The sequence below is a fragment of the Colobus angolensis genome, unplaced genomic scaffold, assembly GCF_000951035.1.
Source record: "Colobus angolensis palliatus isolate OR3802 unplaced genomic scaffold, Cang.pa_1.0 Scaffold290, whole genome shotgun sequence".
NCBI classification, from domain to species: Eukaryota; Metazoa; Chordata; class Mammalia; order Primates; family Cercopithecidae; genus Colobus; species Colobus angolensis.
The window spans coordinates 1,255,863-1,282,593 of NW_012116155.1; positions in this window are offsets into that span (position 1 = coordinate 1,255,863).

Sequence of the window (26,731 nt, forward strand, 5' to 3'; positions counted from 1 at the left end):
TCTTGCTGGACCTGTCTAGAAAGTAAATGAGTTCCTCAGGAGGGTAAAGATGAGGGCTGTTAAAGGAAGTTCAGAGGTGTAAGGAGACAGGAGATGTTGCCCAGTCTGCTTGTAAGGTGGGGACAGCTGTGTAGGTGCTGGAAGAAAGGGAAATGCAAAGCCAGCAGTTGTTGGCTAAGGAGGGATTAGAAGCGGCTAGGAGAGAATGGGTAAGGTTGATAGTGTGGTGGAGATAGCTGGGGAGACGTAGAGGGTGGCATAAGAATGGGAATGAGAATAAGAGTGAGTATAAAAGTAAAGAACAGAACTTCATCAGGGTGTAAGGCAGGGAGGATGCCCTGCCAGCAAAGATACTCTATCCACTCTAAGAGGGAGTTAAGAGTGGCAGTTTGGGAATAGCACCAAGAGATATCAGCTGTGATGGCTTGGAGAAACAGTGTAAACTGGCAGTGTTAACAAGAGTAGGGCATTTATAAGTAGTTGAGAATGGAGAATAGGAGTATGACTAGACAGAAGATAGTAGGGATGACTAGTTTTTGGGGTTCAGTCCAAGCGGTGGGGGTGACTTCGTAAAACCCTGTTGCAAAAAGTAGGGTAAGGATGAACAGACCTAATAGAATGAAGGAATGTATTAGGCTCATAAGGGTTATTACTGTTCTTCAGAAATACGAGTGAGTTTAAGGGAAGTAGGGGAGAATACTTGCCAGTTCCAAGAGGAAGAAGAGGGATTAGGCTGGCTGGGTGATGGACACAGCTTTATTCTGGAGCGGTGAACCCAGTGGGGAGGATTCTGCAGGCAGACGGCAGTCAGGGTACTATAGATGACTAAGTAGGGTCTGGTCCGTCAAGGTTGTAGAGTTTGAAGGGTCAGATTCTTAACAAGAACTGATTGTCCAGCTAGAGTGGCTTCATATGGCTGGGAATCTGGAGTAGGCAAAAGAAGATTAGCAGCCTGGTGAATTTCCTGTCTAGCCTGCTGGAGGACTGGAAGATAGTCACCTAGAGGACCAGTGTCTGGGACGAGGTTGTGGCTGAGCAAGAAAGTGCATCCATATAAAAGTTCAAATGGACTGCACCCTATAGCATCTCAAGGACAGGCTCTAATTCTGAGAAGGGCAAGTGGTAAAAGTACTGCCAATCCTTTTTAAGTTGGAGGCCGAGCTTCGTGAGGTGTGTCTTTAAAAGACCATTCGTCCGTTCTACCTTTCCTGAAGATTGAGGATGGTAAGGGATATGAAGGTTCCACTGAATACCAAGAGCCTGAGAAACTGCTTGGGTGATTTGACTAATAAAGGCCGGTCTGCTATTGGACTGTATAGAGGTAGGAAGACCAAACCGAGGAATTATGCCTGACAGAAGGGAAGAAATGACTGCAGTGGCCTTCTCAGACCCTGTGGGAAAGGCCTCTACCTATCTAGTGAAAGTGTCTACCCAGATCAAGAGGTATTTTAGTTTCCTGACTGGAGGCATGTGAGTAAAGTCAATTTGCCCATCCTGGGTGGGGGAAAAACCTAGAGTTTGATGTGTAGGGAAGGGTGGGGGCCTGAGAAATTCCTGAGGAGTAGTAGAATAGCAGATGGAACACTGAGAAGTGATTTCCTTGAGGATAGATTTCCACGACGGGAAGGAAATGAGAGGTTCTAAGAGACAGGCTAATGGTTTGTAACCTACATGCAAGAGGTTATGAAATGATGGCAGAATAGAATGGATCTGTGAGGATGGAAGTTGATATTTTCCTTGGTTTAAGAACCATTTACCTTGTGTGGGAAGAGATTGATAGGTGGAAGTTTCAGCGGGGGAGTAGGTGGGAGTGATCGAAGTGAAGGAGGAAAACTGCCATGAGGGATAGAAGTTGGAGGAACGCTAGCTGCTTTTTTAGCTAACTTATCAGCATGAGCGTTGTCTTGAGCAATGGTGGGGGGAAGGAAATAGATTTTGGAAGTTATGAGAACTATAGAGAGTGAGTTGAGCATAGTTTGTGATTTGTAGGGCCTCTAACAGTATTAAAGCAGCGGCAGCCACTGCACGCAGACATGAGGGCCAGGCTAAAATAGTAAGGTCAAGTTGTTTGGACAGAAGGGCTACAGAACCCTGTCCCAGCTCTTGTGTAAGAATTCTGACCACTAACCATGCCTAGGAAGGAAAAGAGTTGCTGTTTTGTAGAAGGGATTGGGAGATTAGCTGGACACAATCAGCAGGGAGAGCACCTGTGTGATGAGAATTATGCTGAGATAGGTAACAGATGAGGAAGAAATTTGGGCTTGACTGAAGTAATGGGGGCTGTCTGTGAAGCCTTGCGGCAGAACAGCACAGGTAATTTGCTGAACCTGATGGGTGTCAGGGTCAGTCCAGGTGAAAGCAAAGAGAGGCTGGGACAAGGGGTGCAAAGGAATAGTAAAGAAAGCATGCTTGATAGACAGAACACAATAATGGATTGTGGAGGGAGGTATCGACGATAGGAGAGTATATGGGTTTGGCACCATGGGGTGGACAGGCAAAACAATTTGGTTTATAATACGCAGATCCTGAACTAACCTGTAAGCCTTGCCCGGTTTTAGGACAGGTAAAATGGGAAAATTGTAAGGGGAGTTTACAGACTTTGAAAGGCCTTGCTCTAACAGGTGAGTGATAACAGGCTTTAATCCTTTTAAAGCGTGCTGTGGAATGGGATATTGGCGTTGAGCGGGATAAGGGTGATTAAGTTTTAATGAGATGGTAAGGGGTCCATGATTGGTCGCCAAGGGGGGAGTAGAGGTATCCTATAATTGTGGGTTAAAGTGGGGAGATACAAGGGGAGGATGCGAAGGAGGCTTTGAACTGGAGGAAAAGGCAGCAATGAGGTGTGGTTGTAGCCTAGGAATAGTCGGGGAAGCAGATAATTTAGTTAAAATGTCTTGGCCTAATAAGGGAGCTGGGCAGGTGGGGATAACAAAAAAGGAGTGCATGAAAGAATGTTGTCCAAGTTGGCACCAGAGTTGGGGAGTTTTAAGAGGTTTAGAAACCTGGCCGTCAATACCCACAACAGTTATGGAGGCAAGGGAAACAGGCCTTTGAAAACAAGGTAATGTGGAGTGGGTAGCCTACGTATTGATTAAGAAGGGGACGGACTTACCTTCCACTGTGAGAGTTACCTAGAGCATCTTTGATGTTCCTGTAGGCTTCCGAGGCAATCGGGCAGTCTCAGTCTTCAGCTGCTAAGCCGAGAAGATCTGAGAAGGAGTCAGTCAGAGAGGCTTGGGCCAGAGTTCCGGGGGCTCTGGAAGTGGCTGCCAGGTGAGTTGAACAGTTCAATTTTCAGTGGGGTGCTGTACAGATGGGACATGGCTTAGGAGGAATCCTGGGCTGTGGACATTCCTTGGCCTAGTGGCCAGATTTCTGACACTTGTAACAAGCTCCTGTGGGAGGCGGTCCCGGAGGAACGCCTGGCTGCTGCGGTTCAGGCGTTTGGAAGTTCTTGTGTGCTAGAGATGTGAATGGGGTTTCTCTCACAGTACAGGCAAGAAATTGCAACTCAGAAATACATTGCTACTTGGCTGCCTCTACTTTATTATTGTACACTTTGAAGGTGAGGTTACTTCAGGCTATCTGGGTGTATACGTGCAAGTCACAGGAGATGCAATGGCTTGGTTTGACAACAGGTTCCTCTTTGGAGGTGACCTGTCCCTTGTTGCCTCCTCTCCTGAGGACAGCTGTGGCTTGCTGGAGGTGTGAGAAAAGCATTCAGGGTCTTTGCTGCTTCCCCAGTTCTCCGAGTGCATCAAGGGCAGTACCATTGCAGTGGCAGGGGCAAAGGGGCTTTTGATTGCCTCTGGGAGCTCCTCTTCAGAGAAATGCAGCACTGCTAATGAGAATGTTCAACCATCAGGTGGGAAAGCTATGCTACTGGCTTGAGCCAGGGCCCTGCTTCTTGAAGAGCGCGTGGTTAGGGATTCACAAGGAAGGAGAGACTAGGGAGTTACTGAGGCTTGCTGGAAACATGAGTAAAACCCTCAGGCTCTTTGTTCCTTCCCCAGAACTGCTGCAGTGGCAGAGGGGCGCAGTCCATTGCCTCTGGGAGTCTCTCCCCAGGGAATCACAGAGCTACACCACAGGGAATACTCAGCCGGTGATACAGCGGGTTGCTCTGCTGTCCCAACAGGGTGGGGCTCTGCCTGGTGAAGAGTGTGTGTGCGGTGTGGTCTCACAGAAAAAAAGGGACTGGCTTCTCTCTTCATGGTGACTGCGGTGTGCTGGAGGTGCCAGCTTAGCGACCAGGCCATTTGTTTCTTCCCCAACCAAGGGAAGTAAGGGAAGTACCACAGCAGCTGCAAGGGCAGAGGGGCTGTGTGGGTTGTCGCTGTAATTTCCTCCCCAGCGAAAGGCAGAGTCACTACAGACAGGGGCAGGGCAGTTGTTCTGGGGGCCCAGGTCGAGAGGCCCTGCCTAGTGGGGAATAACAGGGACAGGGACCCGTGTGGGAAACAGTCTGACTTCTTTTTCGTAAGGGAGCTGCACGGTGCTAGAGGTCCACATTAGTCCTTAATCACTTTGCTCCCTCCTGAGTCTGCTGAGCCTGAGGGAAGTAGTAGCAGTGGCTTTGGAGCAGCAAAAATGTCAGGGCTGCTTGCTCCCTCTGTGAGCTCTGACCCGGGGAAGTACAGGGCTGAAACTGGCCTGAGACCCCAGCTGGGGTTGGGGTCTCAGATTGTGAGGCCCTGTCCAGTGAGGAGTAGCTGTGGTAGGGACCAACGTGGAAAACAGCCTGGCCACTTTTTTTCCATAAGGCAGTTGCGCTATGCTGGAAGCCCGCATTAGTTCATGATCGCTGCACTTCCTCCTGAGCCTGAGGGCAGCAGGAGCTGGGGCTGCAGAGCTGCAAAAATGGCGGGCCAGCCTGCTACCTCTGGGCTCCATCTCAGGGAAGTGAGGAGCTGCTCACAGCCTGAGAGCTCAGGCTAGGCTGGCATGGTTGTGCTAAGGTCCTATGCCAGTGGTACTTGTTCACCACGGTGCTGTGGAGGCAAGGTCTGCTGTCTATCTGCTGCTCAGCCCTGTGGATTCAGCCCCTTTCTTGGGGGCATGCAAGGGAGACTGGCTTCCTCCATTGACAGAGCTGCAGTTGCTGGTTCCAGGGTGCCTGGGGAAACAAGGCCCCCAGGACTCTACATTTGCCTGACTGGTGTAGCTCTCTGTGTGAGTCTGGAGGCCCCAGTGGGTTGAGTGGAGTCACAGGGGATCTTCTGAGATCCAGGCTGCAAAGGTCCATGGCAGAAGTGTGGATCCTTGGGGACTCTCACTCACTCACCATTTCCCCATAGTGGGGAGCCTCCTGTTTCTGCACCACTTCCGGGTGGGCAGTTGTTCTATCTTGCTCATCACTGTTCTCCGTGAGTCAAGCTGCTTCCTCGATGTATGCTAATGTGTCTACCCAGATTTTCCAATTGAAGAGATGGTGTTTACTGGCCACTCTTTCTTTTGTCCATGAGAGCAGCACATTCTAGCGGCTTCTAGTCAGCCATCTTAGAAGAAGTTTAAGTTTCCAAGGAGAAATAGCTTTTAGACAAACAAGTTCAAAACCATACTTGTAAAATATATATACACATGAATATATGCATATATATACTTTTGTAAAAACAATATGAACACACACACACATATATATATATATAGTCATGTGTTGCCTAATGACAGGGATACATTCTGAGAAATGCATCAGTAGGTAATTTAATCATTGTATGAACATTGTAGAGTGTACTTCCAAAAGTCTTGGTGGTATAAGACTACTACACACCTAAGCTCTATGGTATAGCCTATTGCTCCTAGGGTACAAACCCGTATGGCATCTTCTGTAATCAATGCTACAGACGTTCGTAACCCAATGGTTAAGCATGTGTATATCTAAACATAGAAAAGGTACAGTAAAAATTGGGTATAAAAGAAAAAATGTGCATCTTTATAGAGCACTTACTGCGAATACAGCTTGCAGGACAGAAGTTGCTCTGGGTGAGTCAGTGAGTGAGTGATGAGTGAATGTGAAGGCCTGGGACATTACTGTACACTACAGTAAATTTAATAAAACCTATACACTTAGGCTACACTAAATATATTTTAAAATATGTTTCTTTCTTGAGAAACAATTACCCCTGTTTAACTATAACTTTTAAATTTTGTAAACATTTTAATTATTTGACCCTTTGTAATAAAACTTAGCTTAAAATGCAAACACATTCTACAACTATACAAAAATATTTTCTTCCTTTAGCTGCCTACTATTTTTTCTATTTATTATTATTATGTGTTTACATTTTAAACGTTTCATTAAAAACTAATACACCAGCACACACATTAATCTAGGCCTACACAGGATCAGGATCATTGAAAAACGTTACTAAGCAATGGGAATGTTGCAACTCCATATAATTTTATGGGGCGAGTCTTGTATATGAGATTTCTTGTTGACCAAAGTATCATTATGTGGGCATGTCTGTAGATACATGACCATGATAGAAGTGTTGTGTAGAATCAAAAATTACATTTTTAATCATTACTAGGAAATTAAAAACATTAAACATGTTATATTCGGAATAGGCACAGGTTTAGTGAAGTATATATTTTATATATACATTCCCATCCATTGTATTTCACAAGCCTGACATTGAAAAAAATGATTTAACTGCTTATAGAACTTTAGTAAATATTTTACTGGATAATTATTATTGGTATTATTGGTAGTTGAAATTTTCATGAAGCTATCATTTCTATTTTCTGGCTTCCAATACTGGAGAATAATTCAGTTACAGATTTTGAAGCAAGGTGACTCTTTAGTAACAAACATTTGTTAAAGACGAAATTTTTTTTCCTCAATTTCTAATGAATAAAGTTTTTTTTGTTTTAAAATGAATATACTATATATTAAACATGGGCCAGGTATGTCAAATATAGGTGTAAACATAGAAAATAACATTTAAATTATGGTGATTAAGTTCCATTTAACACAATGAAACAAGGCTTCTAGATTTATGAACTAATATTAGCTCTGTAGCTGAACCCTGATATCAAACTGACATAAAAAGCTGTTCTAGTGATTATGTGTATCTAGTTATAACCACATTGTCCATTTATTATAGTCATGTCCATTTGCTAAGATTTAAATTTTTCCATGGATTACTAGTAATGATTGTGGCCAATATGATTGAAATGAATTGAGCCTATCATGTGCAATCATGTTAGCTCTCAAAGTAACATGTAATTTTCACATGACAGTATATCAAGAAGAAAAAAAATTCTGTCCTCAAAAGTTTTGCTACCCTCCCGACCATGTCAACAAATTCTGTCATTTTTGAGACTGTATTTGGATGCAAACAGGATAATTGAATCATCTTTAAGTGTTTAAAATGATAAAGAATTTAGTTTTAAAAATTTGTTATGAGATAGTTGAGGAGCCAAACAAAGATGAAGAGAAAACCCAGGAATGATAAACAATAGGAAGCCACTACAGTTCCTAGACTTGAGAAACTGAGGGAGGAAGTTGTGTTACTAGAAACCAGGTCTGGGGGCTCCTGTGTGAACCTGGATTTATAGTAGGATTTACATTGTGTTTTAAACAGTGGTGTGGTGAAAATGGAAGCAGAGTATAGAGAGGGAAGTGCACATGAAGCCCGGGTAGGTAAAACCAAGTAGCTGAGAGCAAACTACCTGTTGTTTGGAAGAAGATAGTAAATGAGTAGATAAAAATAGGTATTTAGTAGTTGCAAATATTTTTAAAAAGTAAATATATCTCATTTGTTCAATCACTTATTCATTCAACAAACATTCATTGAGTACCTATATCATAGTAAGTGCTGTGCTAAGAAAGGAAAACAATTGACTCTTAATCTCTGTTGGCATATAGTGCTTACAGCTTCATAGAAGAACCTGAAACGGTAACATCAATTTCAATATATTATGATAAAATAAGTATCTATGATGGACTATTGGAGCTCAGAAAACTGAAAACTAAACCGGAATGAAAATCAAAAAGTGAAGTGACTTTTAACCTTGATTTAAAAATATTAACATGATATTGCGGAAGACACATGCTGAGAGTTATGCATAGAGGTGTGAGAAAGTACATTTTGGCAGTGAGTTCGTGAGATTTCCGGAAGTTTAGACTGTCTAAGGCAAAGCATTCTTCCAGTATTGGATAATGCTAGCCAGGTCAACAGAACCCTGTGGACTAAACTTCCTTGAGTATTTTGCTTTAGGGAAGCCCTAGACATGACCAACTATCTTCATCATTTAGAACAACTGCATAGATTCTACATGTTATTGTGGAAAATGAAAAAGACCCCTAACACTCAGAAACTTTATTCAATATTAAATGCCAAAAAAACCCATGCAAATGATGATTTCTTTCATAGCCTCTACAGATCAGCTTCATGACTGTGCTGCTCCCACTAGTTTGGGATCCAGATAAAAATTTTTTGTTAGATTAGAAATACTATGTATTCTTTGATACTTTTATTATTGAGAATTGAATTTTATTATTCCTCCCATTAGTCTCGGAAAATTCTATAAACTGCTTCTATCAATAAAATGCTGAGGAAGAAGGGTAGAGTGTTTAGAGATCAGACGTTTAAAAACTGGCAGCTTCAATTTTCCATCTCTATGAGCCTTCTCTGGAAGGACTGGCCTATTCTTTAAGAAGTCTGCCTACCTTGAGAACAGCATGTGTAAACACTCTGATCAAGAAATACAGATTAGCCAAGGCTTCTGGCCGTCCCTGCAAAGGCAACAACTGTGTGAATACAGCCACCTGGGATCTTCCCAGCCACACCATTTTCCAGCTGAATTCGATCAGGAAACTTTAATCGACACTCTGCAATAGTTAAACTCATCTAGCACAGCTCAGCCTGAATTCCCAAACCCTCTACCCCAAGCGAAATACTAGATGTAATAGACTCATGTTTTAAGGCACTATGTGTTTGGAATTATTTGTTACATATCAGGATTAATCAGAAGAGTTGCCTAAATAAAAACTTGAAGAACAGTTAAAGATAAAAATCCCGTATGGTGGCAACTCTTAATTTTTTTGGCTTTGGTTTCCCAAAGTAAATGGTTCTTCAAAATGCCAAATCTTGTTATTGTTATTATTATTTTTCTGCCAGAAGCAGAATTTAGAAATGGGTTGCCCTATCTTGCTGATTGGTGTCTGGCAGTTGCAGATTGTAAAATATGGTGAGGAAGTACTAAGGACACAAGTTAAGTGACATTATGGGTCAAATATTCAAATAGTGATTGTTGAAGATTGCATGTATTAGTGGGAAGAGAAAAGTAGGAAGTACACATAACTCAGGAATGCTATGATGATGTGAGGAACAGAAAAAGGCAAGGAAAATGGATTAAGGCTAAAGAAATAAGCTTCAAGACCTTCAAATCTAGCAATGACCAAGTCAGGTGGCTCACACCTGTAATTCCAGTGCTTTGAGAAGCCAAGATGGGAGGATCGCTTGAGGCCAGGAGTTCAAGAACTCTCTGGCCAACATAGCAAAAATAAAAATAAATTAGCTCTACATGGTGGCACATACCTATAATACTAGCTACTTGGGAGGAGAAGATGGGAGGATCCCTAGAGTACAAGAGTTTGAGGCTGCTGTGATACTGCACTCCAGCCTGGGCAATACAGCAAGACCTTGTCTATAAATATATGAATAAATCAGGCAAAACATTCTGTGACCCAGTTCCCGTAAGAATTCTGCCATAGTCAAAAAACCTACACCTAGCTGGATTTAGCTCTATAAGGACCATGAAACTATGTATGATTTGGTGAAAAGGAAAGGAGAGGAGGGGGAGAAAGACTGCTTTTTATTTAAAAACTAGAAAATGTAGAAGCATGTGAAATGGTAACAAAAAATAATATGAGAGCTTTTCTTCCTAGAACAAGCAAGAAAAATAGTATGAAACCACCCTAAAATAATCTATTAAATTAAATGTATTTATTAGGGTTCGTTGGATATGTTCTTTAAAATATATTTTAGACTACGTTTGTTTGTGGAATGCTAAAAATACTTTTTGACATAGAGAAAGGTCTCTGCATGGAGAGGATACCTTCTTCTAAGTCACATGCCACTGTGTTTACATATCTTTTTACTCAAAGCCAAATTTCTGGAAACAATAGACCATTCTCCATTGTCCATAAACGTTTCTATGCCTTTGTGATTTGTACCTGAGCTATTGCAAAAGGTGCTTCTTTCACATTCCAGAGTGTTACTCCAAGAAGAGCATCTTCCAAGAGTGTTGAGAATATCTTTCTATTTATCATGTATGTATGTATGCATGCATGTATCTATCTACCTATCTATCAATCAAATAACCAAAGGCTCATTTTCACATGTGAATGATTGAATGATTATATTTTGCTCATAGTTATATTAAAATGTATAAAAACCATATAGTTAAATCTTTTACATAGTGAAGAATGTGCCTTAACTCTGGTTGGATTTAAAAATATGCCAGAAATGTTTAAAAGGTGGTATCCATTTGGTATGTAGGCAGAATACTCAAAAGAAGTTAATAAATCATTTCAAATAATAACTCAACTAATCTATAGTTTTTTCCAAATATACATTTTCCCCTTTCTTCTTGGTAATAAGAGCATGAATATCATTAAGATCTATATATCCCAATCTCCAACACTTAGGTACGATTCTATGACTAACTTATGTCCAGTACAATATAAAATGTAACTGGCATTTGCAAACTCCAGGAAATTTCTTCAAAGGGCAAGGACATTTTTTTCTTCTGTCTTTTGTTCTTTCCTCTGGTAAATTGTGAGGATAACATTGGAAGTGGATCATGTGGTAAATTTAGAAATAGAGTCCATGTACAATAGATTAATAAAAGTAGAAAGAACCAGATTCTCTGACTGAGTAGAATCCTATTCCAGCCTCTGAATTGCTACCAAATTACACCTGATAGAGAAATAAGTATTTTTAAGCCATACTTAATTGTTTTTGTCACTCATAGCTAAACATTAGCCTATGTAGTATATATTAATATGTTGTATGTTTTTGTACTACAATTATTTTGCTAGAATTTGAAGACGATACTTTTAACCACTATTTTTTTTAGTGGTTTATAAAAATATGTTTTTTTGTTTTGGGTTTTTTTTTTTTTTTTTTTGAGATGGGGTCTAGCTCTGTCGCCCAGGCTGGAGTGCGATGGCGAGATCTCCGCTCACTGCAGCTCCACATCCCGGGTTCACATCATATGTCTCAAGTTCTCATCATATGTCTGCCAATAGGTGCTTATCTTTGGCTTGGGAACTTCAATTCTCTACATTGACTCTGTTCAACCCTTTCTATATGATCTGAGTTCCAAGAGCATATACCCAAAAAGTTCAAGTCTTTCAAAGGTTAGATATAGAACTATCATATGTGTATATGTGTATATATATATGTGTGTGTGTGTGTGTATTTAACTTTTATGTTCAGTGGTACAAGTGCAGGTTTGTTGCATAGGTAAACTTGTGTCCAGGGGTTTGTTGTACAGATTATTTCATCACCCCGGTATTAAGCCTAGTACCCATTAGTTATTTTTTCTAATTATCTCTCTCCTCTCAAAAAGGCTCCACTGTGTGTTAATCCCCTCTACGTTTCTATGTGTTCTCATCATTTAGATCCCACTTATAAGTGAGTGACAAGATAACCTACTAGAAGCAGCTAGGGTTCTTCATGGAGAGGAATGGAAGGGGTGAATAAATATGACACTTTCAACTGAAACATCCAGGTACTCGCATTGGGACTAATCAAGAATATGATATAATCTCTTAATGGGTTGAGTGGCATATGCATCCTAAGAAACATGTAAAAATTAGTGTGCCAAAATTCACCCTCTGAAAAAAATATATATATATATATGTATTTTCTCCATTTACAAAATATGGTTACTCCTTTCCTTGGGAGTTTCATCCCATCATGGAATCATGCTTAAACCCCAAGATCTTGTAATCTGCTTTACAGTTCCAAAAGTGGATGGGGTTTGATTCTGATCTTAGTCTAAAAACCTCCCAATGGGAATGACGAGCTATCTATCTGAAAAAGACAGCATGCAATGCTGAAACAGGAACAGGAGAGCCACCATAAACATTCCCCTTCAAGGGCCGGGCGCGGTGGCTCAATCCTGTAATCCCAGCACTTTGGGAGGCCGAGACGGGCGGATCACAAGGTCAGGAGATCGAGACCATCCTGGCTAACCCGGTGAAACCCCGTCTCTACTAAAAAATACAAAAAAAAAAAAAAAAAAAAACTAGCCGGGTGAGGTGGCGGGCGCCTGTGGTCCCAGCTACTCGGGAGGTTGAGGCAGGAGAATGGCGTAAACCCGGGAGGCGGAGCTTGCAGTGAGCTGAGATCCGGCCACTGCACTCCAGCCTGGGCTACAGAGCGAGACTCCGTCTCAAAAAAAAAAAAACATTCCCCTTCAAAAGGTTAGAGGAGGAACGTAAGGCAAAGAGCAATCGCATATCTGAGACCATTCTGAAAACCAGTCAGGCACACGTTACCAACTATGCTGACTCCAGGAGCAGTGAGTAGTCTCTAATTAGAGCCTTTTGGGGAACTGTTCCTTGTTTTATTGTTCTGCATGGCCCCTGGTTTTGTCTTTTGTGTTTGGGACCATGCTTTCTGTGGCATCCTTCTTTGTCCATGAGATGCGGCCTGTGTTTTCAGTTGAGTAGTTTTCTCAACCTATTTTTTAACTACGGAAATTTGAGGTCCCAGAATTTCAATTTATGACTATTTTAGTCAAAACCGAGGCAGTTCTCTTAAAAACATTATGGACTTCTTACGTAACAAAGTATCATTTGTCTATTAGGCAAGGCTTTGAGCCAGCCAAAAATCTATCTGAGGAATCCACATTATTTATTCTATGCTATGAAATTTATAGAAATACTTTTTGTCTAGAAGAGATCATCTGAGAAGTGACAACATAAATTATTAAAATATATTAACAAGTGTTTTGTAATCACAGCCTGTGCCCACAATTTACTGTTAGTGCTCTAGATTTGGTCTTTGCCTTTCACACATTTCTTTTGCTGACTGAACTGCTTAGATTGTCCTGATATTACCTACATTTATCATCTATCTATCTCTATCTATCTATACATAAATATATTTCTTTTTTTTTTGTAAATTATGCTTCCAAACTTAACAGTTTCCTGCATGCTTCTACAGTAGGCTAACAGCATTCTGCCTATAGATCTTCTTAACGAATTCACAATCTTAATAGGTAATATTTCTATCTTCCAAATTGCCAATGGTCTCACTAAATATGTCAATAATAATCAAAATAATTTGAACCACCCCATACTGAAAAGACTAAATGAGATATTTTTACATCAATTGTCTATTCTAGTGCCAGTCTCACAGCCCTTACTTCTTTTTACTTGCTCTAATTACTGAAGCTCAAAATCTGTATTCTGGCATTCCCGACTGATTCAATCAAGATTAAATGTCATTATGTCACCACTATTTCTGTATGCTTTACAAGAATCCCCTGTTACAGTTAGACTGGTATATTCTCTAGACAACAACTTACCTTTGGCTTTCACATGTATTCTTTTCCCATCTAAAAGTCCCCTCCAAGACTTCTAAAACTCTACCAGCATACATTAAACTCTATTATTTTCTGTAATCACATAATAACTAGTTGAGGGGGAGTAGTTAGGTGACTTTACATTTAAAATTGGTGATTTTCTCTTTCATAAAATAAATAATAATAATTATACTACAATTTACAAGGGTGCTGTGGAGATTCTGATTGCATCTGAAGGTGAATTGCAAACTTCAGAGGAATAATAAACCACATTATACTTCTTACATACTAATCTTATTGTACCATGAGATGGCATGAAAGAAATGATATCAATAATTTATTGATCCATACAAAATTATGAGAATTTCAATGATAAAGAGTTAATATATGAATATTGCAGTTAGAAATAGTATATGTTAAGATCCACATTAAGCTCTATACTACCAAAACAACATTTGAAGAGAAGTTTTCTTCCTCCTCATCATAGTATTAGCAGCTCTTACATATTCATAGAAATAGAAAATCCTTTATTAAATACAGGAATTTTAGCCACATTATGCAAGATGTTCAACATGAGCATTAATACAGTCTGGGAAAAACAACAGCAACAGCAACAACATAGTTCTCTAAACTGTTATCACAATAACACTCTAGCATTAAAAAATGAGAATTCACTGTAGTCAGCAATGAAAAAAAAGGCACCTTAATCCATTTATTTTGGTTTTGAACAGTCGTCTCCATAGAGATGACTGTAGTACACGCAAATGTTAATTGTATTTCATGTGGCTGAACTTTACAAATTTTTCATGCATTTAATTCTAATAGGAAAAATAGGTCAAAAATCATTGTGGACAGGCTACACAAGCTTTCATGATACTGTTATTAGTGTAGCTACTGTTTTCATTTAATTATCTCCTAATATCTCCAAATATTAGTGTGTCTTTGAGGAAAGTACTGCATTGGTACATGAAATTTCTCCCCTGGATGCTTCAAGATCTATTTGAAATGTCATCGGTCAAAACTAGAGTTATGTCTCAGTTGAACAGCCTTTTTATTTTCTTTTAACTCTCTTCCTATCATCAATTACTAATAGAGTGGTGCTTCAGCAGCAAACGTAAAATTTCCTAAACATACTTAGGATTGATGCAGAGTTATCAGTCAGGAGTAAAAGTAGCTTGCCTTCTATATAGGTATTAAAATTTCTAAAGACATATGGTAACTTTCATCTTTATGGTAATCCTGTTTAAGCTAATATGCAAATGTAAAATCATCTAGAATTTACACCTGAGAACATGAAACTCGAGAAGATTAAATTTTTACTCAATAACTCAGGCTATTAAGAATCATAACCAACTTAAGCATTGAGAATCCGCACAGCACCCTTGTGAGGTGCAGTATAATCATTATTAGGTTTTAAAAATATCAGTGCTTAAAAACAAAGATTTAAGAGTGAGATCCACTTAGATTCACTTCTTGACTCTATCCGTTACTAGTCTATGTCTTGGATTAAGTTTCTCTTCATCTTCATGTGCCATCTACTTTTATGGCAAAAATACCCACTAGAATAAATGGTAAAATGATAAAATGAGGTAGTGTTCCTAAAACCAAATTTACATATTATTTTGTAAAAGATGTTAGTTTTGTTACAGAGAATGGTCTGAGCACAATAAAAATAAATAAATAAATAAATAAAATATAAAAATAAAATCAAATTAATAAAATTTCAAAATATAAAAGTTATTTATCATCATGATGATATTTGTTATGATAGTTCACTATTTCCTGGTACTCTTTTCAGAGTAGTATGCATCCATTTAACAATTGTAAGAAAATTTAGTAAATTTTTGCTAAAAGTGGTTAACTGATGTTACTTAAGTTACAAATTTCAAGAGACTACAATACAGAAAAGAGGAAAAGAAAGAAATTTGTGCTGTATCTTTATTGTACTAGAAATCATGATAGATATGATTATATCTACTGTCTTCTATGATTCATTCAAACTTGTAAAGTCGTTATTATTTTCATTTTAAACAGGAAACAATGGCTTATATGATAAAGTTAAAATTCAAGCCAAATATTTCTTGATTTACTTGCATGTCTGGCAAATAAATGATATTATAAAAAGAGCCAAAAAATTGTGGAAAGGGAATTGAAGAACCAGAAGAGGATAATGAATGAGTCATATAAAAGAGAAATCTGTCATTATCACTGGCATTTTATTGATTAATTTAACAAGCAAGAGTGATAACTCCTGTATTTATTACTCTCTGATACATCTGAGGCTCCGTTTCCCCATTGGCACAATCATAATAGACAAAATAAGAATTTATACTCCTTATATTAGTCCTTTCTTGCATTGCTCTAAATAAATACCTGAGATTTGTTAATTTATAATGTAGAGAGTTTTAATTGGCTTTTGGTTCTTCATGCTGTTCAGGAAGCATAGCAGAATCTACTTGGGTTCTGGGGAGGCCTCAGGAAACATAATCACGGAGGAACTTGAAGGGTGAGCAGGCACATCCCATGGAGAAAGCAGGAGCAGAAGGGAGCAGGATGGGGGAGTGCCTTAAATTAAACAACCAGATCTCCCAAGAACTCATTCACTATTGCGAGGACAGTACCAACAGGATGCTACTAAATCTTTGATGAGAAATCCACCCCTATGGTCCATTCACCCCTCTCCAAGGTTGGGAATTACAATTCAACATGAGATTTAGATGAGGACTCAGATACAAACTCTATCATTTCATGATCTTGAAGGTTTATGACATTTGCTAAAAATCACTAGTGGCTTGCCTGGGTGCAATGGCACATGCCTGTAATCCCAGAACTTTTGAAAGGCCCAGGCAAGAGGATCACTTGAGCCCAGGAGTCTGAGTTCAGCCTGGGCAACATAGTCTCTACAAATATTAATTAATTAGCAAAGAAAGAAGGAAAAATGGAAGGAAGGAAGGGAAGGAGGGAGGGAAGGAAGGGAGGGAGGGAGGGAGGGAGGGAGGAAGGGAGGGAAACGAAACAAAACGAAACACTGGCGACTTGTTCAAAAAGCATTTTCCTAACTCAAATGTTTCCAGTGCTGTCTCTCAACTACAGAGGACAGTATTACCAGACTTTTTTTTTTTTTTTTCCTGACATAATGTTATCCTCTCAAGTTTTCTAAAATGCCTTCTCTTATTTGTTACCCACCATTATTCACATGCATCCATATATTTTTTTTGCCATCCACTTGAGAAAAAGAAAATCATTCCACAGTCCAAAAAAGAAGATAATGAGACCTCCTAGGCTTCCTAGGGAAACTATGGATATTTTCTATGAATCAGGCAATACTAAGCTCCCCTGTTTCATGGTGAATCAGTAACAGATTTACATACAGTGAAAGTCTGGTCCATACACTCTGCCACAAAAGAAGGTGTTAGAGTTTTTGGTGTTAAGAGAATTCCACTTCTTGTCCATCTCCTAAAAGGCCTACTGGAAATTGTCATGCACACGAGCTGATGGGTTTAGCTTAAAAACAAATCAATGAAACTAGGAGAGGTGAATTGTATCACGAATAATAAATATTTGATTATTTCATTGCTTAATATTCAGATGACACTTCAAATATTTCAGCTGAGTTAGATAAACTCAAAAATAAATTTGTCCTAACAGGTTATGAAATGATATCTAGCTGGGTGCGGTGGCTCAAGCCTGTAATCCCAGCACTTTGGGATGCCGAGGTGGGTGGATCACAAGGTCAGGAGATCGAGACCATCCTGGCTAACACGGTGAAACCCCGTCTCTACTAAAAATGTAAAAAAATTAGCCAAGCGAGGTGGCGGGCGCCTGTAGTCCCAGCTACTCAGGAGGCTGAGGCAGGAGAATGGCGTGAACCCGGGAGGTGGAGTTTGCAGTGAGCCGAGATCGCGCCACTGCAACTGCACTCCAGCCTGGGCGACAGAGCGAGACTCCGTCTAAAAAAAAAAAGAAATGATATCTGATGTGGTTTTTATTTGCAGAAACTGATAATTAAGGATGTTGAGCATAATCTCATATACTTGTTGAGCATTTGTATATTTTTCTTAATAGATGTCTGTTTGAGTCCTGTATTCATTTTATAATTGGATTATTTCCTGATTTTCAAATTTTTTACTTTTACTATTGAGTTGGAGTTTCTTATATATTTTGGAATGTTAACCCCTTAGGTATAGGGTTTGAAAATATATTCTCTCATTCTGTAGGTGTATTAGTCCATTTTCATGCTGCTAATAAGGACATAACTGAGACTGGGCAATTTACAAAAGAAAGAGGTTTATTGGACTTACAGTTCCTCATGCTGCTGATAAAGATATACCCAAAACTGGGCAATTTACAAAAGAAAGAGGTTTATTGGACTCACAGTTCACATGACTGGGGAAGCCTCATAATCATGGTGGAAGGCAAGGAGGAACAAGTCACGTCTCACGTGGATGGCAGCAGGCAAAGAGAGAGCTTGCAAAGAGAAACTCGCAATTTAAAATAATCAGATCTCATGAGATCCATTCACTATCACAAGAAGAGCATGGGAAGGACCCACCTTCATGATTCAATCATCTCGCATCAGTTCCCTCCCACAACATGTGGGAATTATGGGAGCTACAAAATGAGATTTGGGTGGGGACACAGAGCTAAACTATATCATTCCACCCCAGACCCTTCCAAATCTGATATTTTCACATTTCCAAACCAATTTTGCCTTCCCAACAGGCCCCAAAAGTCTTAAATAGTCTCAGATTTAACTCAAAATTCCACAGTCCAAAGTCTCATCCAAGACAAGGCAAGGCAAGTCCCTTCCACCTATGAGACTATAAAATCAAAAGCAAGTTAATTACTCCCTAGATACAATGAGGGTACAGGCATTGGGTAAATACAGCCATTCCAAACGGGAGAAATTGGCCAAAACAAAGGGGCTACAGGCTTCACGCAATTCTGAAATCCAACAGGGCAGTCAAATCTTTTTTTTTTTTTTTTTTTTTTTTAATATTCTAGGGTACATGTGCACAACGTGCAGGTTTGTTACATATGTATACATGTGCCATGTTGGTGTGATGCACCCATTAACTCATCATTTACATTAAGTACATCTCCTAATGATATCCCACCCCCCTCCCCCACCCCACAACAGGCCCCGGTGTGTGATGTTCCCCTTCCTGTGTTCAAGTGTTCTCACTGTTCAATTCCCACCTATGAGTGAGAACATGTGGTGTTTGGTTTTCTGTCCTTGCGAGAGTTTGCTGAGAATGATGGTTTCCAGCTGCATTCATGTCCCTACAAAGGACATGAACGCATCCTTTTTTATGGCTGTATAGTATTCCATGGTGTATATGTGCCACATTTTCTTAATCCAATCTGTCATTGATGGACATTTGGGTTGGTTCCAAGTCTTTGTTATTGTGAATAGTGCTGCAGTAAACATGTGTGCATGTGTCTTTATAGCAGCATGATTTATAATCCTTTGGGCATATACCCAGTAATGGGATGGCTGGGTCAAATGGTATTTCTAGTTCTAGATCCTTGAGGAATCTCCACACTGTCTTCCACAATGGTTGAACTAGTTTACAATCCCACCAACAGTGTAAAAGTGTTCCTATTTCTCCACATCCTCTCCAGCACCTGTTGTTTCCTGACTTTTTAATGATCACCATACTAACTGGTGTGAGATGGTATCTCATTGTGGTTTTGATTTGCATTTCTCTGATGGCTAGTGATGATGAGTATTTTTGCATGTGTCTGTTGGCTGCATAAATGTCTTCTTTTGAGAAGTGTCTGTTCATACCTTTGCCCACTTTTTGATGGGGTTGTTTGTTTTTTTCTTGTAAATTTGTTTGAGTTCTTTGTGGGTTCTGGATATTAGCCCTTTGTCAGATGAGTAGATTGCAAACATTTTCTCCCATTCTGTAGGTTGCCTGTTCACTCTGATGGTAGTTTCTTTTGCTGTGCAGAAGCTCTTTAGTTTAATTAGATCCCATTTGTCAATTTTGGCTTTTGTTGCCACTGCTTTTGGTGTTTTGGACATGAAGTCCTTGCCCATGCCTATGTCCTGAATGGTATTGTCTAGGTTTTCTTCTAGGGCTTTTATGGTTTAGTCAAATCTTAAAGCTCCAAAATTATCTCATTTGATTCTATGTCTCAAGTCCAGGTCATGCTGATGCAAGAGGTAGGTTCCCACAGTCTTGGGCAGCTCCGCTCCTGTGGCTTTGCAGGGTACAGCCTATCTCCTGGCCACCCTTATGGGCCAGCATTGAATGTCTGTGGATTTTTCAGTTGCATGGTGCAAGCTGATAGTGGATCTACCATTCTGGGGTCTGTAGGATGACAGCCCTCTTCTCACAGCTCCACTAGGTGGTGCCCAAGTAGGGACTCTGTGTGGGTGATCCCATCCCACATTTTCCTTCTGCACTGCCCTAGCACAGGCTCTCTATGAACAACCCACCCCTATAGCAATCTTTTGCCTGGGCATCCAGGAATTTACATACATCTTCTGAAATCTAGGCAAAGGTTACCAAACCTCAGTTCCTGACTCTGTGCACTGGCAGGCTCAACGCCACAGAGAAGCTGCCAAGGCTTGGGACTTGCACTCTCTGAAGCAATGGCCCAAGCTTTACTTTGGCTCTTTTCAGCCACTGTTGGAGCAGCTGGAAGCAGAGACCAAGTCTCTATGCTGCACACAGCAGGGTTAACCTGGGGTCTGGCCCACAAAACCACTTTTTCCTCCTCCATCTCTGGGTCTGTAATGGGAGGGACTGCCCTGAAGACCTCTGACATGGCCTGGAGACATTTTCCACACTATCTTGAGGATTTACATTCAGCTCCTCGTTACTTATGCAAATTTCTGCAGCAGGCTTGAATTTCTCCTCAGAAAATGGGATTTTCTTTTCTATCTCATTTTCAGGCTGCAAACTATCCAAACTTTTTTGTTCTGCTTCCCTTATAAAACGGAATGTCTTTAACAGCACCCAAGTCACCTCTTGAATGCTTTGCTGCTTAGAAATTTCTTCACCAGATACCCTAAATTATCTCTGTCAAATTCAAAGTTCCACACATCTCTAGGGGAGGGACAAAATGCCACCAGTCTCTTTGCTAAAACATAACAAGAGTCACCTTTGCTCCAGTTCCCTAACAAGTTCCTCATCTCCGTCTGAGACCACCTCAGCCTGGATATCATTATCCATATATTTATCACCATTTTGGTTAAAGCCATTCAACAAGTCTCTAGGGAGTTCCAAACTTGCCCATATTTTTCTGTCTTTTTCTGAGCCCTACAGACTGTTCCAACTTCTGCCTGTTACTCAGTTCCAAAGTCACTTCCACAATATTGGTTATCTTTTCAGCAGTGCCCCACTCTACTGGTACAGATTTACTGTATTAGTGCGTTTTCAAACTGCTGATAAAGACATATCCAACTAGGCAATTTACAAAGTAAAGAGGTTTATTGGTTCCACATGGCTCCACATGGCTGGGGAGGCCTCACAATCATGGCGGAAGGCGAGGAGGAGAAAGTCACATCTTACATGGATGGCAGCAGGCATAGAGAGAGCTTGTGCAGAGAAACTTTCGTTTTTCAAACCATTAGATCTCATGAGAGCCATCCACTATCATAAGAACAGCATGGGAAAGACCTCCTCCTATGATTCAATCATCTTCCACCAGGTCCCTCCCTCAACATGTGTGAATTATGGGAGCTACAGGATGAGATTTGGATGGGGACACTGAACCAAGCCGTATCAATGGTCTACCTTTTCACTCCATTTCCTTTGCTCTGCAGAACTTTTCAGTTTGATGTAGTCCCATTTGTTCATTTTTTGTTTGTTTGTTTCATGTACTCTTGGTGTCATATTCAAGGAACAATTGCCAAGATCAGTAACAGAAAGCTTTTCTCCTATGTTTTATTCTAGGTAATTTATAGTTTCAGGACTTATATTTAATTACTTATGTGTTGAGTTGCTTCTGTGTATGGTATATGGTATAAGAAAGGTTTATTTTCATTCTTATGCATGTGGATATCCACTTTTTTCAAAACTGTTTGTTACATATTATTCATTCCCCATTGTGCATTTCTGACACCCTTGTCAAGGATCAGTTGACTTTATACACGGGGCTTTATTTCTGAGCTCTCCATTTTCTTCCATTAGCATGTATGTCTGTTTTTATGCCAATATACTGTTTTATAAAAGTTCACAAGCATTGGCAAGAATGTGGAAAATTACAACCCTTGTACATTGTTGGTGGGAACACAAAATGGTGCAGTTCCTATGGAAAATGATATAGAAATTAAGTAAAAATATAATTACTATATGATCCAGCAATCCCACTTCTGGACATATATCCAAAATAATTAAAATTAGGAACTTAATGAGATTTTGGCACTCTGCCAATGACAGCTGCCTAACTTAATATCACAAATAAACGGTGGTATTGGAATTCATGTCTGTCTCAGTCAAATCCCATGTATTTTCCACAGCATCATTCTCTTTATATAATGTCAGAGAAATCCAATATGAATTTGGAAGGTCAAACATCATTCATCATGTAAGAATAAGATCAAAAGCTGCTTACTCTGCTTTTGTCTCAAATGACCCAGCTCCTCAATGAGTAGCCACTCAATATCTCTAAGATAGGTAGAAAGACAAGTAACCCTCCATCATGAGTTTTGCCTCCTTTTCTCTTTTAGGAAAATAAATAATGTGGCTAAGCATGTGATTATGGAGGAACAATTTGTATAACACAATGCAGGCTTTGGGGCCTTAATTTGAAATATGGCAGTCTGTAAGCTTGCATAGCTTGCATCTTCATAGATAACATAAATAGTAAGACTTATCTCATTTGCTTGTAGTGTGGACTAAATAAGATAAAGCATCTAAATGGTCCTGTGCAATAAGTATTTGATAACAATTTTTATATTATTATTATTATTATTTAGAGAAAAGGTATCACGCTGTCACCCAGGCTGGAGTGCAGTGACTTGATCATAGCTCACTGCAGCCCCAAACTCCTGGCTCAAGCAATCCTCCTGCCACAGCCTCCTGAGTAGCTAGCACTACAGGCGCATACCATCATACCCAACTAATGTTTTGTTTTTATTTTTGTAGAGACAGGGTTTGCTTTGTTGTCCAGGCTGTTCTCGAACTACTAGCCTCAAGTAACTCTCCTGCTTCAGCTTCCCAAAGTGCTGAGATCATAGGCTTGAGCCACCATGCCCAGCCTCAAACTCTTTAAATAATATATTGTCACCTTTTATATAACTGCTAACCACTAAGATGTGTAATTTAACTAGGAATGTTCTTTTTGTTTTATTTTATTTTATTTTATTTTTTTTTGAGACGGAGTCTCACTCTGTCGCCCAGGCTGGAGTGCAGTGGCGCGATCTCGGCTCACTGCAAGCTCCGCCTCCCGGGTTCACGCCATTCTCCCGCCTCAGCCTCCGAGTAGCTGGGACTACAGGCGCCCGCCACCACTCCCGGCTAGTTTTTTGTATTTTTAGTAGAGACGGGGTTTCACAGTGTTAGCCAGGATGTTCTTGATCTCCTGACCTCGTGATCCACCCGCCTCGGCCTCCCAAAGTGCTGGGATTACAGGCTTGAGCCACCGCGCCCGGCCAACTAGGAATATTCTTGATTTTACATATTGAAATAAAATTTTCTAGTGTTGTAAAATTATTGGTGCAGTACTGTGACTTTCTTTTTTCTCAGAGAAGTACTATGGGACACAGTAGTGGTCCTGCTACTTCTGTTAATACTTGCCTCATTCTGCATGTGTAATTTCATTGGAACAGCATTCCTTAATCTCTGTTTCAAAGTCTGCCTTTAGCCTTGACTTCTGCTGTCCTTACTTTTCAAAGTGGAACTGCACTTGCCTAATTTCTCAGGGCTAAATTTGTAAAGCCCATTACCCTAGATCATAGCCCTGAGTTATCGGCATTACCAAGCAAAACTTACTCAACCATACCAAACGTATTCATTACTGCTTCTTGAACTTCCCCTGCCACCTGATATCTCACAGTCTATCCTGGTATGTGACCAGGAATTAATTATGATTAATAATTAACAATTGTGACCTCAAGCTTTGGAGTCAGACTGATCAGAGTTATTATAGATAATTATTAGGCATATAATTTGAGGAGTGGTATAACCTATCCGAAAATGGGATTGCTCATGTGTGGAAGGTAAATAGTAATAATATAGATTGTAGAGTGTTGTTTATGGACTAAGTGTAAAAAGTATAGCAATGAGCACAGTCTTAGGTATGAATTAAATGCTCAATAAATTGTGGGTTTGGCTATGATAGCAATGACATTGCTGTTGATAATGGTTATAATTATTACCAGACTTTATTTACTACTTCCTCATCTGGATTAAAAAAAAATTGGTACATAATCATTGTACATATTTACGGTGTACATGTGATATTTTGATATTGCATACAATGTGTAATGGCCATATCAGGGTAAATAAGATAACCATCATCTGAAATATTTATTATTTCATTGCATTGAGAACATTTCAAATCTCTTCAAGCTCTTTTGAAATATGCAATATATTGTTAATATAGTCACCGTGCTATGCTACTGAACACTAGGACTTATTTCCTTTCTCTAACTGTGTTTGTACCCATTAGCCAATCTCTCTTCATACCCCCTGCTCACCTCTTCCCAGCCTCTGGTAATTATCATTCTACTCTTAACCTCCATAAGACAACTTTTTAAGCTCCTAGACATGAGTGAGAATATCCAGCAATTCCACTGCAAGGAATGTATCCAAAGGCAAGAAAATTGGTATATTAAAGGGATAACTTTGATAGTTATTGCAACACTATTCACATTCACCAAGGTATGAATCAAACTAAAGCATCCATCAATGGATGAATGGATAAAGAAAATATAGTATATAACCGCAAATTCTCACCTATAAGTGACAGCTAAACAATATATACACACAGGCATAAAGATGAGAATAACAGACACTGGGAACTCCAAAATGTGGGAGGGAGGAAGGAGGAAAGGGTTGAATAACTGTCTGTTGAGTACTACCTTCACTATTTGAGGGATGAGTTCAATAGAAGCCCAAACTCCAGAATTATACAATGTATCTATGTAACAAACTTGCACATGTTCTTCCCAAATCTAAAATAATTTTTTTTTAAAAAAGAAAAAAGGGAAATGCGGTAAATTTAAAGAACAGAGTACTATCCAGCAATAAAAAGAATGGATTTCTGTCATTTGCAACAACATGGGTGAATCTAGAGGGTATTGTGTTAAGTGAAATGAGCTAGGCACAGAAAAGCAAATATCACCTGGGTATTTAAATTAGTCCTTTTAAAATAGTTATTTCCTAGCTCTCACACTTTCCAGTGCTTTCGTTTTTATTCAGTGAGTTGCAAGAAATGCAAACCAACATAAACCAAACTGATTATTTAGGGAGTTTCCATATTATTAAGCTAACCTATGCTTATTGTAAAGGATATGTGAAATACAGAAAAGCAAAAGGAAAAGGGAAATGTATATATAATACTGACACTTACATATAAATACATTAATGTTCATAATGTTTTATCATACATTTAAAATTGTTCCTCATTCAAATAGCCTCACTAATCTTTTTGCATCCTAAATCTCTTTTTGCACCTGAACTTTTCCAACCTCCACATACTACAGTAGTCTTCCCCTTATCTGCAATTTCTGTCTCTGCAGTTTTAGTTACCCACAGTTAATTGTGTTCCAAAATTGCAGATGAAAAATGCCAGATACAAATAATTCATAAGTTTTTAATTGCAAGTCATTCTGAGTAGTGGAGCATGATGAAATCTCGCACCATCCCACTTCCTTCTGTCTGAAACGTGTATCACCTTTTTCAGATTGACTGTTGTGATATTGCAGTGCTTACATTCAAGTTCAATAGTAGCTTAATGCTTTATCATATTGCCTGCATTTCTCCCCTCACTTGATCCCATTATGTAGGGATTTTATCATCTCATGTCAACACCAGAAGAACAGTACGTACAGTATAAAAAGATAGTTTCAGAGAAAGACCACATTCACACACCTTTCATTATACTGTATTGTTATAACTGTTCTATTTTACTATCAATTATTGTTGTTAATATTTTAATGTGTCTAATTTATAAATTAAACTTTATCCTAGGTGTATTCATAGTGTGTAAAAGATTAGACACTGTCAAAACCTTCAGTCATTCATTGGGGATCTTGGAATGTATCCCCCACAGATAAGAGGGATACGTATATCAATGCCAAATGTAGAACTCAAGATGTAGCTGTGAAAAATATTAAATTGAAAAGTAAATTCTGATATATTCCCAATGCTTGCCATTAAGAAAACTAAAAAACATTATTTTTTTTTTCAGTGTTACCTAGCTAATTTATTGGAATGTGTGTTAATTCTTGCCCAGGAACTTATTTAAAGATGGCAATATATTCGAGTAGATATACATAAAATTGCTCATAAAAATGTGTCTGTCTGCCACACTGGCATAAAATATTATAAAATATTATACAGAGAGTCATTTCCTCCACAATCCATATCTTTGATATATGCAAATATTTTTTGATATATCACTGTTCCTTTTCCTCCTCTTACTAGTCACATTGATTCTATTACCACCCAATGTCTATTATGATGAGAAATGCATTATAGGAATTCAATTACTTCATCCACCAGTTAATTCTTACACACCTTTTAGGTATCGACTTAAAATATCTCTTCCCCAGGGCAATTATGATTTTATTCCTGTAGTCCCCCCACTTGTTTTGTTCTACACCTGGATTTTGATCACATGCTTAGCATGAATCCTTCTCACTGGACTGTAAGCTCCCAGAGGACAGGAATGCATTCATTCTTAGTCACTTCTCTGCGGCCAGCACTGATAACAATGCACATTGTGAAATGGGCTTTCCATAAACTTGCTGAATATATGGATGAATGATGAAATGAATTAATACATTTCTTTTGGGGTCTCATCTATACTTCTGTTGTTCAGGGTTTGTGAAATCCAGCTTCTTTGACATTTTTATGACACTTAAATTTCCAGTGAAGATAAGTGGAGACAGTGATATTTTTAATCTTGGAAAATATTTATAGAGGGTCTACCATGTACAAACCCTATGCACCTTATAGTGTAGTGCATAAAAGCACAGGGTTTTATATCATATAAATGT